Raw genomic sequence first — 14,893 nt, forward strand, 5'->3', positions numbered from 1 at the left:
ATAGGAGGGTCATCTGTTGTTAGCTGGTATCTCCACCCTCAGGATAGTGAAAGAAACCAGGCTGGGAGGGTTGGTCCTGGGTGGAGAGTACCAGGGAGTGAGGTGTGGTACCCACAGGTCCCCAGAGGGAGCGTGCACCTCAAGGATCTCTTTTTGCGCCCACTCGTGTGATGTGAGCACCTGGACTTATCTCCTTATATCGTCCGAAGACCTCCCAGTTCCTGGTCTCTAAGTTAGTCTCTAAACTCTATCTCACTCACGCTTTCCATTATTAGTTTCTAATAAAGGACTTTTCTCTCTGGGGGTCTTGTTTGGGGCATTTTGGCAATATTGTGCATCTGCTGATAAGAGCTGTTTTTGTGTTGAGCAGTCACTGTCCCAGGCTAGTAGCTGCTAGGGAGGAAGGGTGGAAACTGGGTATCTGGATGTGGATCACTAGGTCCAGCTGAAGCCCACCAAACAGCTGATGAGGGAGCGGCAACAGAGTCGAAAAGAGACCTCCAGAGATCAGTTTCAGAGAAGTCAATTCCTTTTGTTATTGCAGAGGAAAGTTTTTATTCATAGCCTGTAACTGGACAGATTCATCTGAGGGTTGAATAATCAAAGAGCTAGCAACATGCTTATGAGTGGCAACCAAAGGGCTCAATGGTCAATGGCAGAAAAGCAGAAGGAAAGGGACATGCTGTACATCTGTGGGACGCCAGATTACCATGGTGATGGGGTTGAGTGCAGTTAGTGTGCTAACCACTGTATCTGGGTTCAGTGTGCTGGACCCTGAGAGTCCCTCACATAGGCAACATAGCCGCTTTCAAACTCATGGGTTGAGTACCTGGCCAGCCAGAGTTCCAAACTGGGAGTTTCCCCCACTAGAGATGGTGATGAGGTGACCCAAATCAAGGTGGCTGCTTTCAGCAATAAGTTGTTGGGTCGGGTGGGGGGAACCAGACAATGGCATTGGGCAATGTGTTCAAAGACGAGCTGGTTGTCTTCAGACCCTTGTGAAGTTCCCAGATGCAGGCAGGATACCATGCATAGGAGACTATCTCCATTGTTGTGAAATCCTAAGATGTAGGAAACCAGGCGAGCACCATGTTGTTAAATGGGGGTCCACACAGGAGTGGTAGCCAGAGTTCCTGCACATGGGGAGCTACCAGGAGTCCTGCATGGGAGCAGCATCCTATATTTCTGCTCAGATGGGTGGCCAAAGGTTCTGCACTGGTGCTGATGCTGGTGGTCCCATTTGGGCACCCAGTAGTCCTGCCCTGGCAAGTAGTTGGGAGATCTACTTTGAAATTGAGGTCTGGAACCCTGCAAATGCACAGTGACCATTATTTATGTGAGGAAGCAGAAATATCACTCTCAGAGAAGCAGTAATCTCACTACTTGAGTCCCAGGTGAGAGAGCAACACAGAATGCTGCCTCCCTCTGGCCTGCAATCTTGGATCCCCTCAAAGTTAATCCTTATAGCAGCTATGACACTGACATAGTTTGGAACTTCTCTCATCATTGCTCTGCAAAGGGGAGTCCCCCTCCTCTGCCTAGAAAGGCATCTGGGAAAATGCCAGGGGACTTTGTTCATCTTTATTTTTAATATTTTGTGTTTTTTGGATGGTGGAGCACATATGAACTTTACAAAATAATGGGTTTCCCTTGACATATTTATACATGCATATAATATAATATGATCAAATTCACTCCCTAATGCTGCTAATACCTCTCTGAACACCCATCAGCAGGGGTCCTACCTCAAATCACATTCCCACACAAGTGCACCTGTAAATAGCCAATTCACATGGTCTGGTTTTCCAGATTCCAATGGTAGGATGCTGCAGGTGGGGGCAAGTCTAGGAACTGGTATCTCAGTGTGCATTCTTGGGGTTGGATGGGAGCACTAATCTAAGGTGGAGGGCATTATATGCTCTCTGAAAAAGCAACAGAGAGCTTCACAAAGCAGGGCACAAGATAGCCAGCAGGCCAGAGAGCTTTGAACACGGTGGAGCCATTGGGGACAGTCAGCGAGTAAGGCATGAGCAGTCAGAGGCCATGTCCAAAGGACTTTGCCCCTGACTTTAGAACTTCCCTCCCTCATTTCCACTATGTGGTCGATGGGAGAGTTCATCCCACCCATGAGCCACCCAAGGACCTTGCCAACAGAGTTGTGGGAACTGCACCTGGAAAATCACCATAAATTAAGGATTTTTCAGGAGCACAGTTTCTAGACAGAACTCCTGGGCAAGTGCCTGGTTGGGGTCCCTGCAGAGCACACAAGCCAACATCATGAGGAATTCCACAGGTGTGTGTGAATGCCACAAGATCCCAGTCCAGAAAGAGCCATAGGGGAACTCATGGTTGAAAATGGCTTATCTAATTAATATACTTGTTGGCTGAATGAATTGTTCAAATCTGTTTGTGGGGAAACTGAGCACCAGGAAATTTAAAACATGTATAAAATATTTATTTTTTGGTACACCTTGGCCTCATTATCTACAGTACTTTCATTTCAACCTAATGGCCTCCCTTCCAATTTCCTACAGGACATTTCTAAAGGTAGTGCCCTGCTCAGTTTTCATTATATGAAAATATCTTCATTTCTCATTTATGTTGGAAGCACAGTTGTGCCAGGTATAGAATTCTTGGTACAATTTTATTCAATACTTTAGATCAATCTTCTTACTGCCTCTGATTCCCATCATTAAGAACTTGATACAAACCTTAGGAAGCTCTCCAGTATCTGGTGGTCATTCCTCTCTTTCTGCTTCAGTATTTTCTGCTTTACTTTAATTTTAGCAGATTGGTTTCCAATGTACCTCAGTGTGGGTCTGCTCACGTTAGTGATTCCTGGAGTTTGTTCAATATCTTGGATTAGAACATTCATATACGTGATCATATTCAAGATTGTAGAGAACATTTCTCTCAAATAACCTTTTTTTAATTTTTTTCTTTCTTGTATCCCACGAACTCTCATGTACATCAATGCTTTTTCTGATATCCAGAATGGACTCTAGGTTCTTTTTAAGATTCCAAGTTTTTATTTATTTTGTTTTTGTTTTTCTGAATTGCAGATTCAGCAATGTCGATGAGTCTTGCTCCACATTTTAAAATTTTTTTTCAACTGCCTGATCACACCTGTTGTGGAATCTCTGGTGAACTTCTGAGTTAATTAATCTTATCAATTCCCAAATTTCTATTTGAATATTTCTATACATTCTCTCTCTCTGTGTTGATGTTCTCAATTTGCTGATCATATTCCAGATTTTCTTTTCTACTTTGTCCAAATTTTCCTGGAGCATGTTGGAGACAGCTGCTTCACAGTGCTGGTCTCTTTTCATGTGGGGCCCAATAGATCACTAGGGACCTGAGGAGGAGGAGGCAGCAGGAGATTAGCACTAGGTAAGGACATGGGATAAGTGGCCACTGACTAGGGTCTCTAACGCCCGTAGGGACTTCCAGGATACTGGTGTCTATGTGACTCCATTTCTTCAGTGGCACCCTCCATATTGTGCACTCCAATGTTGGGTGCCAGTCGGGCAGAGAGCTCAATATTTGCTGATACAAACCTTCATGATTTTTGCTGCCTGGTGACAGCTGTAGAAGGTGCTGGGTGGTGATGAGCAATCTGGAGGCACCAAGGGACCCATCTGAAACCTGTCCACAGGCAAGCAGCCTCCTGATGCTCTCACCTGAGTGGCCTCAGGTCCTACTCAGGGGCCTGAATCTGCATGTCTTGAAACTAGTCATCAGTTATGAACATAGCCTTGTTGCTTCCTCTGCACTCAGTGACCTGTGATTCCAATGCAAAAGTGACCAGGGAAGCCCAGATTCAGAAAAGAACTCCTTCATTCTCTCCCTCTCAAATCCAGGCCTGGCTAGATGTGGCCCATGGCATATTGTAGAAAGTGGGCCATTGTTATAGTTAAAGCTTCGTTCCAGGGTTTCATAAACTGACTTCCAGACCACTCACATATAATCGAATCAAGCCTTTATTGAAGCACACCAGTGGTGGCTGACCAGAACATAAAGCTGTTCCCCCGATCAGCCCAGAACAATTGCAAGGGCACTCCTTATAAGCCTGAAAACTGCAAAAGGGATGTTCGGGGGTCTAGCCAATGCAAGCAAGCCAGGTTACAGAAGCAGGACAGTGCAGTCAAGCGGAGGGAAGCCTAACCAATCACAGTTAGCCCAGTCACCCCAATTACAGAAACAGAGCCCCTTTACCCTAGTTACAGAAACAATACCCCATTAGGTAGTTTTGTGTTCTTAAAGGTTTCTCTAGCAAAAGGAAAAGAACATTTTGCCCCAGGCATGACTCCTCTACTTGGCATGGTTGTTTTACAGGATGAAGTCATAAAACAAAAGTGAGTCACATTTGCTCCTACTATCACACCATGAGGGTGAATTCATAACCACCTGTGGAAGAGCCCTGAACAGAATAAAGTCTGGAAGAAGGAGGGACCTGGGTTTGTTTTATTTTTTATATTTTGTTTTTAGTTTTGGAACTCAGGATTGAAACCAGGAGCACCTCAATAGAGCCACATCCTCAGCCCTTTTTATTATATATTTTGAGGCAGGTTCTCACTGTTTCCCAGTCTGGTCTGGACATTGCAGTCCTCCTGCCTCAGCCTCCCCAGTCTCTGGACAACACGCCCTACAGTTTGCTGAGATTCCAGGGGCAGCTCTGTGTGATCAAAGCCAACTGTGCTCAGTGTGGCCTGGGAGGAGATTTGCCAATCACCCCACTCCACAGATGAGGTGCTGGGCCACGTCTCAGCACAGAGAGCTGATTCCCATGTTGATGGTGGTTTCATGGTGACATTTGTCCCCTGCATTTGTTTCTAAAAATGACCACCCCTGGTGTCAAGCATTCCAGGACAGACCAGCAGAAAACAGTTGTTAACAAAGAGTGAGACAGGGCCGTGAGGTCCTCCCTGGGCCCAGGTTGGTAGCAGTGCCCTGGTGCTGAGAGGAGGGCTCTGACCTCAGGCTGGAGCAGCACCTGGGCGGACGTTCCTCACTGTGTTGCTACACAGCTGTGCTCGCCCAGGGACATGAGCATAGGGATGAGCTCAGTGCCCAGAAATCTTTATTTGGAACATTAAAAAAATCATGTCTTGTCGTTTCTGGTGTAGCCCAGTGATAGAGAATGTGCTTAGCTTAACATCACCTGGGGTCGATTCCCAGCACAACAACAAATAGTAATAATAATAATAATAACAATAATTACATGGAGAAAGATTCTTTACAGTGTCACTCACTGGTGGTCAGAGGATGTTTCCCAATCACCTGACTTGTCTGTCACTGCTCCATTGTAGCCAGACCTTCTCCCCCTGTGGTGTCAGGTCCTGTGACCAGGGTCATACCTGGGCAGACGGTGAGCTTCACCTGCGAGCCCCACGGTTTCTCCCCCCACAATATCACCCTGAACTGTTCGAAAATGGGAATGAGCTCTTGCACACCCAGACCAGCATGGACCCCAGGGGAGAAACTATGTCCTACAGTGTGTCTAGCACAGCCCAGGTGACCCTAGCCCCCCAGGGATGTCCACTTTCAGGTCATTTGCCAGGTTGCCCATTTCACCTTGCAGGGGGAGCTCCTCTTTGTGGGACTGCCAACTTGTCTGACACCATTCGAGGTACAGGACCCTGCTCCTGACCCTAGTCTACACCTGGCCACCCAGACTGCTGCTCTCCAGGGGCCTTTGCTCCAGGACTTCAGTGGCCTGGGCTCTAATTCTCAGCAGTACTGCCCATCTGCCATGCATGTATGGATTCATGCCCTGTGGCCAGCATGTGCTGGTGGCTTCATTTCATTGACCAGCAGCTACTAACACAACTGAGTTCCTATTAGAGCTAACCTTCTGCAGGCCAGGAGTTGGGCTTGTCAACCTCACTCAATTTTACCCTCAGGGGAGCTGCTGGTCACTTGGCACCTGAGGGTGGCAGGCCCTGTGATTAGTGATTCATTCCTGTACAAACCCCCAGTGTCTGAGCCCCTCTGCATGCCTGGCCCTGTCCTGAGGGAGGCCCTTGCCATACTGAGAGGAGCTCAGCTGTCTGTGCCATAAGGTCACAGCTTCTGCCTGTGCTGTTTCAATTCCAACCAACGTGGAGGTCAACCCACTGCTCACCATGGCAGGGAACCTGGTGAACATCACCTGCCAGGTGACGCACTTCTACCCCCGGAGCCTACAGCTGACCTGGGTGGAGAATGGAAATGTCTACAGGACATAAACAGGCTCGACCCTGTTAGAGAACAAGGACAGGACCTTCAACCTGATGAGCTGGCTGCTGGTCAACTCCTGTGTGCACAGGGAGAATGTGACATTCACCTGCCAGGTGGAGCATGACGGGCAGCCAGCCACCACCAGGAACTACACCCTGTAGGTCTCTTCAAGCTTCAGGGAGCAAGACATGAACAACACCCCTGGTGAGGCCTCTCCCAGCTGACCGAATGCTTTTTTTATTGTTTTCTTTTTTTTACTGGTTGTTCAAAACATTACAAAGCTCTTGACATATCATATTTCATACATTAGATTCAAGTAGGTTATGAACTCCCATGAATGCTTTAAACTTCATCTTGACTCTGTGCGTTGTGTTGTGAGAGCAGTGAGCCCTCCTTCCCCCAGGGCACCCAGAGCCTGGGAATACAGCAGTGTCTTAGTCAGCTCCCCACACCCACACTCTGAGGGTCTCCTCAGTTGGGTTGGGCACACATCTCATGGGGCCTTCAAACAGGGACACTAGGAAGAAGGAAGGGGGGATGGGCCTGTCCTGGCACCTGCCACTTGCCTTCTTCACCTGACACTTGTCAAGTCCTAATTGCCCTCCCTATTCACCTCTCTTTCTACTCACCATGGAGGTCACCCAAAAACTTGCAGTGACACAGAACCCGGTGACTGTCACCTGCTAAGAAAAGAAGAGCTAACCCCCGATTTTGCATGTGTCCTGGTTAGAAAATGGAAACAAGTCAATATGGAAACCACCTCAGTCATCACAGAATCCATGGATAGGACCTTTAACCACATGAGTGGGTTCCTGGAGAACTCCTGTACCCAGAGTAGGGACGTGGTGGTCACCCATTAAGGTGATATATGAAGGCCAGCCTGACACCTCCAGATACCATAGATTGGATATCTCCACTCCTCAGAAGGAGAAGAGTACAGACATCTCCCTGGCCAAGCTCAGTGTCTAAGCCCAGTGGGTCAGGAGGTTGGTGCAGGAAGAAGGCAAATTCCAAGTTAGCTTCTGCAACTTAGTGAGACCCTAAGCAACTCATCGAGACCGTATCTCAAATAAAATATTAAAAAGTGATGGGAATATGGTTGAATGGATAAGCACCCCTGGGTTCCATATCCAGTACCAAAAATTTTTTAAAAAACTCTCTGGTGTCCATTCCAGGTGACTGGGTCTTTTCCATCTTCTTTTTCGTCTTTCTTTCTTTCTTTTTTTTTTCTGGTGCTAAAGGTAGTATTCCTGTTCATTGTAGAATAATTCTCAAGTCTATAAACATACATTAGAACGTTACCTTCACTGAAACCTCCCACTCCTCACCACCAACTGTCTCCACTGTGAAGAGCTTGGTCCATCTCTCCATGGATCCTCTGACATAAATAGATATTAGAGAAGAAGGAGAGGGAGGGTAACCCCCCTATCCTACTCTTCAGCCTCTTGTCTGTCCACCTACCAGTTGCTCTCTTCTCCTTCCTCAGGGCCTCTCTCCCCTACTTACCCTGCTGACCTCTGCCCAGCTTCTATTCCATATTAGAATTTTCCATACACATCTGTATCCTCATCAAGCAGACTCTGGCTCCTCTAGGGGAAATCTGGAAAGGACTCCCTGAGGAGGTGGAGACTGTTTGGACCAGGCCCCTAGGTGACCTTGAGTGGTCTCTACAGGGTCTTGATTTCTTCCTGATTTGTGGTCAGAGAACTACTGTAGTGACGACCCTCAAAGCCTCATCACAACATGCAAATTTCTGCTTGTGTATATTCTCCTTTGATGCTCCAACTACCTGTGTGTTAGGAGTTTACAGAAAGGGAAACTAGGACAGCCCTGGAGAGCAATGGGAACATGGCTGATGGTTTCCTGCCCTGACACATGTACTACTCTAGGCAAATCTAAGTTGCTGGGGGCAGGGCCAACACCAGCCCATAGAGCAAACTTTTGCTAATTAAAAACAATGTTCCCTCTCCCATGAAAATTGTCCCAAAGACTCAGTTGTCTGAAGACCCCATTCTGTGGTTCAATGTGTGTCATTTCCCTGTGAACCACAGGAGCAGGTCTGACTCCACAAGACTCTTTCAGGGTGGAGGTCCTTCCAGCAGGCCCTATCATGGGCTTCCTGTGCTGGGTCAACAATGGGATACTGATTCTTCCCTGCCTGTTCTTGAGGAAGAGTAATGATAGGAAGCAAATGCAATTTCCCTCACAGTAGGAGAAATATGGAGGATGCCTAATTCATGTGCTAATCACTTAGACAGGTATGCCAAACAGTGCAAGTGCAGTCCATACCTGGAGTGGTCAAATGATGAAGGATATTCCTCTACAAATCCAACAGCATTATCCCAGTTAATAAAAATAATGATTTTTTCTCAAATCATTAATAATGATTGAAGAATATATTCCAATTTTTCAAAATTCATTTCATAGCTCTTCTCTGCAACAAGATTGGTTTTAATTCATCTTTAAATACATGGTACAATCTCCTTACAAAACCATTTGTGCATCAGGAAACCTTTTGTCAAGTTTTAAAATGATGTAATTACTTAGAAGTTTAGGACCTTTCACATGCTAGATTTCATTCTGGGTGTATTGGGGTAGATTGGGTGTCTTTGAAGCATTGTTGGTCCATTTTGTCTAAGGTGTCAACTTTAGATTGGCACCTAATATTTCTTTATTATAAGTCTAATATCTGCAGAATCTGTAGCAATATACCATGTTCAATCTTGGTATTACTAGAGGGTCTCTCTCTCTCTCTCTCTCTCTCTCTCTCTCTCTCTCTCTCTCTCATCTGTAATTACTTTTGCAAGAGAATATTCAATTTTATTGATCTTTCAAAGGATCAACTTCGTGTTTCAATTATCTTCTTTATTACTTCCATTTATTGAATTTTGACACTTTTCCAGTTTTATTATTTCCTTTATTCTGCTTACTTCAGATTCATATTGATCTTCTTTTTGTTGCTTCTGTGTGAGGGCCAGCCCATGGAAAGTGTGCCCTGGTGCATCCCATATTCTCTCTGTAACATGGAACCACAGCACTTCTCCTTTCTGGGTTGCAGTGAGGATTACATGATGCAGGAGAGGCATTTTTATTGAGATGGAACATGGAAAATGGTACTGGATGTCTTTGGAGCAGAGTTAATTGGCAGCCATCCTGCTGCGACTGTGGTCAGCAACCCAGACGTCCATTGAAGGTCTCTGAGTGCTTTGATCCATATGGGCCTAACCTTCATTTCCAGCTTCTACAACTTCCCAATCAGGAAGAGCCCTTGAATCTGAGAATGTCAACTCCTCTGAATCTCTGCTACTATTGGAATTATATCCAGGAACCAAACCTCTGCTTTTGCTGCCCTCAGGCTCCAGGGGAAAAAACCCATAAATCCACCAGGAACTCCTTTGCGTCTCACAATTCACCTTTACCTTCTGATGACTCACACTCACTTTCTCACTGTCTTTCCCCACAGGACTGATGCCCAGAAAAAGCCCTCCAATACCAGAGCCTGATAATAGCCATTTCCCAATTCACGGTCAAGCACCAGATCCCAAGAATCTCCTTCCTGAGGTTAATACACAAGTTCACTTCTGGTGAAAGTGTGAACAAGGGCACCTCAACACAGGGCAGTGCCTGCCCAGGTGCCACTGACCCCCAGCACTGGGGTCATGTTACCAGACAGCTGATGAGTCCCAGGTTCAAACTCAAATTGTAGAGTCCAATTCCCAGACCATTCATGGAGCTGGGATTCCATAAGAAGTTCCCAATGTGATGGACAGGGGACTCAGGGAGCTTCTTGGAATGTTCTCAGGATCAACATCAGGGTCCCTCCCACCTGAGTGGGAGAAGAAGCAGCATCTCAGCTGCTCCCACAGTCAGCCAGAGGAACCCCAGAGCTGCTTTCAGGGGAGGACGGGGGGGGGAGGGGGCTGGGGGGAGGGGCCTTCTACTCCCTGCTCAGCCAGGCTCTGATGCTGGGGCCTTCTAGAGGGAGGAGGGGGCAGGCAGTGCAGCTCTCCTCCACTGAGGGGGAGTCCCAGAGCAGCACTCAGCTGAGAACTGAGGTCTCCAATAGGGCAGCAGCCCCACGGGGTGAGGTGTCCCCTCCTGCCTAAGGATCAAACAGCATTACTTTCTTTATAAAATACTTTTCCATCTTTGTTAGCATCGTTTGAAAAGGAAAAATGGCTCATGGCAACAAAGAAAAGACTCCCCAGGTCTAATTCCCTGGATCTGGTTTGTGTGTCCAACAGGAAGACTTCAGATGACAGAGCACTGGGGGTCTGCTATTAGGAGATTGTGGCCCCTCTCACAAAGGAGAAACGTATTCTTGACCCATGAAAGTCTTTTTCAGCCAGCGGTTTTCTTAGTTCATCCTGCACCTCCTTAGCAGGCTCCCCGAGGTGCTGAGACCCAGGTCCCCTCAGCTCACCCATGGACCTGAGCCAGCAACCTTGCCATCACCTCTCACCAGGGAAGGGCCCTCACCCCATGTGCATGCCCCACTGAAAATAGTTTTCTTGGCCTGAAGACACTGGGCATTCGTTGGGTTCAAAAACCATGATCTCAGGTGTCACCATATAGGACTCCACGGAGGAGCTTCCCTGGGTTTGGATCCTCTAAGCTGTGACCCTCCCTAACCTCCCAGGCCTCAGTGTCCTTATCAGGAGGAGATATCCCTCTACATGAGACACAGAGGATCAATACAGAATCAGCCTGGCTGGGTTGGCAGTGGGCACAGAGCACACAATTTCACCTTCCCTCAGGGAGGACACCTGGGACCTGGGACTGGGTGGGTGGGAATAAGGAACATCTTGACCAGGTTCTGCCTCAGGCTTGACTATGGCAGCCAGGACAGGGGGTGTGCTATTGCTTCTTAGTTTTGTTGGGCCCAGGTAGCCTCACCTGGGCCAAGTGCAGGCTCCTGGGAATGGACGCATAGGAGTCCTCCTAATGGCTCCCCCTGTCCCTTGATTTTCAGGAGCAGTGAAGTCTACTCTTGCTTCATACCTCATCGCCCTGTTCTTTGGCTCCAAGATCCTACTGGTAGGTGGTGTCTCTGCCGTCTACATCCACAGGAAGCATAAGTCCTGACTGTAAGTCCCCAGGATGGAGGGTGCACCCAGAATGCTGCAGAACGCAGGGTAAGGGGAAGTGGCATCCCACTGTGTACAACTGCAGATCAGTGGGTCTAGAGAACCAGGCACACACCCCTCAGCACCCTCAGGATCTCAGGCAACTTCTGTGGGGTCCCAGCTCCCAGGAAGTGTGTGGGGTGTGCAGGAGATGAGGAGGTCAAGGGTGGGCAATGGGTGTCCACTGAGTCCTAGGGGCATTAGAGATAATGGGCCAAGGGGGAACAAAGAGATGCAGCAGATTGGCTGTCCCTTGGAAGCCACCTCTCAATTAGTCCAATAGACTGCTGGGCCTCCATGCACAGGAATTGTCTACCATACAGAGCAATGTTGAGATATTCTAGGTGGGCTGCTCTCAGGGTGCTCATTTCTGACCCTCATTGTGGCCTACTGCAGGGAAAGGGAAGGGGATAAGGACACAGGAGAGACTCAGAGTCCTAACCTGGGGCTGTTGGTTCACTCACCACAGGCATCCCAGGACGGCCACACCAGGACCTCCTAGCTCTAAGGAGACTCTCACGAATGGTGAGCTGATAACTGAATGTGGACATGTTTCCCACAGAGCCTTCATCACTCCCTGCTACCTGGGACCCTCAGTCTCTGCCACCTTCTTCCTGCTCCGTGGTGCTCAGCCTGAGACAAGGAGCTGACCTGAAGCATCTGTAGACACTGCTCCAAATGCCTCTTCCAAGGACACCAGCCCACAGGCCCCTGTCGCACCTCTGACCAGTCCTTGATGCCCCATGGCTGAGTCTGCACTCATGGTCCTGAGCAGGGCCCTCAGACTTGCCTCTGGTTGGCAACTCATGACACCTCCCCAGAATGTGACCAGCCAGCCCCACCTGACCAAGTCAGGATGACTCTCCTTCATTTCTTTGGGCTTGGCCATCAAGCACCCCTAGTCCTAGTTCTCAAAAGTCATTCAGCCATCTTTTACCTGCCTACACTTCCTCCTCAGCCTTGTTGAGGTTCTCACATGAAACTCATTCTGGTTTAATAAGAAAAAAATATTCTCCTTCCTCTTTACCTTAGTGTCCTATGCCTCAAGGAAAAAAAGAAAGAGGTTCTTCTTAACCTGAGAGATTTTCTTCCTTAGCACTTATAAGCAACACTATTGTCCTGGATAAAGGCAGTCTTGTCTCTCCATGGAAGAGCAGGATTGTAAAAATGATCATGAAAACTGAAACCAAAACCCTGAGAAGATATTTCCATTGTGATCATGAAAAATAATCATGGTTCTTCCAACTTTGCAGCATTTATCAAAATATGAAAGACACTCAAAATATCAGTTAAATGTAACTTTAAACATATAGGGAAACATAAAAAATAATAAATGGGGCCTAGTGCACACTCATTTGAAACAGAAACACGGGGCATTTAAGATGGAAGATGGCCGCTGCGCACGGGGGTTGCTGAAGTGCTGAGCATGGTGCTCAGAGCAGCGGCTTTAATCGAGATTTCGCACAGCGTGTAAGAGCTCCTTTCACCGTTAATCTGTAGCGGACCACTTTGCCAAGCAGCGGGAAGAACAAAGAGATCGAAAAAGAGACGCTTGGCTCCCGGACGCTTTGCCGCCCAGAGCCGCGGGCGCTCTTCCTCTTTCGCTTCGCTCCGGGCAGAAAAGGTGAATGTGTAATCAGCAGTGGATTGTAAGTACCCTAGGCAAAGAAAGCTCAGTGCGCCCCGCCTTTATTTTTTTTTTTTTTTGAATATTTTTTATACAGGGAGAGTTTGTGGATTGGGATCGTTGGCTGGGCTGCGGTTTCTGTGCCAAAAATCCTCTCCGCAGGAGCCGCCATTTGCTTTCTGCTGGCTGTCTTGATGGCTATGGCTACATTGTCCAGCAGCCACACCTAGAGGTTGGAGCTGGGCTGCGTACCGAGCCCTGTCCTCCAAAGGCTGGACCGCAACCTTAAGCGCCTGGGTCGCCTGTTCGCCGCTGCACCCTTGGGCAGAGCCTGCTCTGGGGTCATTCTGCATGCCCCTGCGAGGGGACCCGTGCTTCAGAGGAGGGAGCCGGAGAGCCGCAGTGGCAGCCGCTTGGGCCCCGGGGGCTGGGCACCGGTCGGCGGCGCAGCTACGGTCGCGGACGAGCGTGGCGCCCCTGAGCATGGCCCCGGGGAAGAGGCGACAGCGGCAGGGTTTAATTTCTAGAAATCTGGACTGGAAACAGAAGCAGCAGTTTGTATAATCCCAAGAACTTGCTTATGCCAGGAAGCTGTAAGGGCAACATGAATATCATTGAGGAGATCTAACATGGCAGCGGGAGGGGAGAGATCAACTCTCTGACCTCTTCAACTGTGCAGGCATAGGGAGCTGTAAACTGTATAAATGCTGTTTGCTCAGGATCACTAGGCAATGCTGAGCTGATGTGGATCTGGGGTGTACAGTCTGGGCCCCTCAGAACACACACACCGAGCCCGGATCGGCTGCATCCAAGCTCCGGTTCGCCTGCTTCTCGTGACTCAGCACTAATGATCCCGCTGAAATAACTGGTTGGCCCTTAGGAACTTTCAGAGGTAAAAACCAACCGAGCCTTCATAGGCAGTGGCCACAGGATTGAAACGGGGATTGGGAGAGACAGTCAGGACCCACCCGTTGCATTGGTCACCCGGCAAAGGGAACGAACGGTCACCATTTACATGTGATACCACCTTGGCAGAGAACTGACGTCACGGGCGGAGGAGATAACTGCATTGAAACCAGCACCACAGGGCTCCCAGGAGCAGCAGACATGGCGTGTAGCCAGTATTGTGGTGAGCGTCACAGGTGAGCGCGGCCTGGCTTGAGGAAACACAAGAGAAGGCCCTAGGCACTCAGGATTGGAGACCCACCCAGTCTGTTAGGAAGAGCTGCTACATAGTGATTGGTTCCCACTTAGTGAGAGGAGAAGCTTGACCCAGTGGGCACAGCTCCACCTACTGGAAGAGAAATTAATCGAACTCTATGACTGCATTTATTATTATTATTATTATTATTATTATTATTATTATCATTTTTTTGTTTTTCTTTTTTTTCTTTCATTTTCAATTTTTTTGTTGTTGTTCTTTAACTTTTTTTAATGTTTCTATTTTTTTAATTTTTTTTATTTTTATTATTATAATTTTTTTAATTTTAATTTTCATTATTTTTATTATCATTATTATTTTTGTAAAAAAATTTTTTTCTTTTCTTTCTTTCTCTATTTTCTAACTTTTTTGTGTGTGTTTTGTTTTTGTTTCTTTTGTCTTTTCATTTCTTTTTAATTTTGTTATTCCCCCTTCCTTGAATTCTACCTGCCTACTCTCATTCTCTTTAGTGACTTCTTCCCTTCCCTTCTAATAGCTTTCCTCCCAAGCATCAAATAAATTTATAAGAGTAAACAGTAACTCAGCAGTCAAACAGAACAAGAAGTAACATGAGCAGCATAAAAAAGCAAGGAAGAAAAGGGGTACAAACAATGAAGGACAGCCTAAATATTCAGGAGGACCTAGAGTCAGCAGAAAAATGGTCATATAAAGAACTCAAGGAATACCTTAGACAGATGGAATGGAACCTTAAAGAGGATA

The 14,893-nt window shown here is 47.4% G+C and overlaps 1 pseudogene; it reads left to right on the forward strand.

Annotated features, from left to right (window-relative positions):
• Nucleotides 1-652: 652 nt before the first annotated feature.
• LOC139704638 (signal-regulatory protein beta-1 pseudogene) lies at nt 653-6,380 on the forward strand (annotated as a pseudogene).
• Nucleotides 6,381-14,893: the final 8,513 nt, after the last annotated feature.

The sequence above is a fragment of the Marmota flaviventris genome, chromosome 2, assembly GCF_047511675.1.
Source record: "Marmota flaviventris isolate mMarFla1 chromosome 2, mMarFla1.hap1, whole genome shotgun sequence".
NCBI classification, from domain to species: Eukaryota; Metazoa; Chordata; class Mammalia; order Rodentia; family Sciuridae; genus Marmota; species Marmota flaviventris.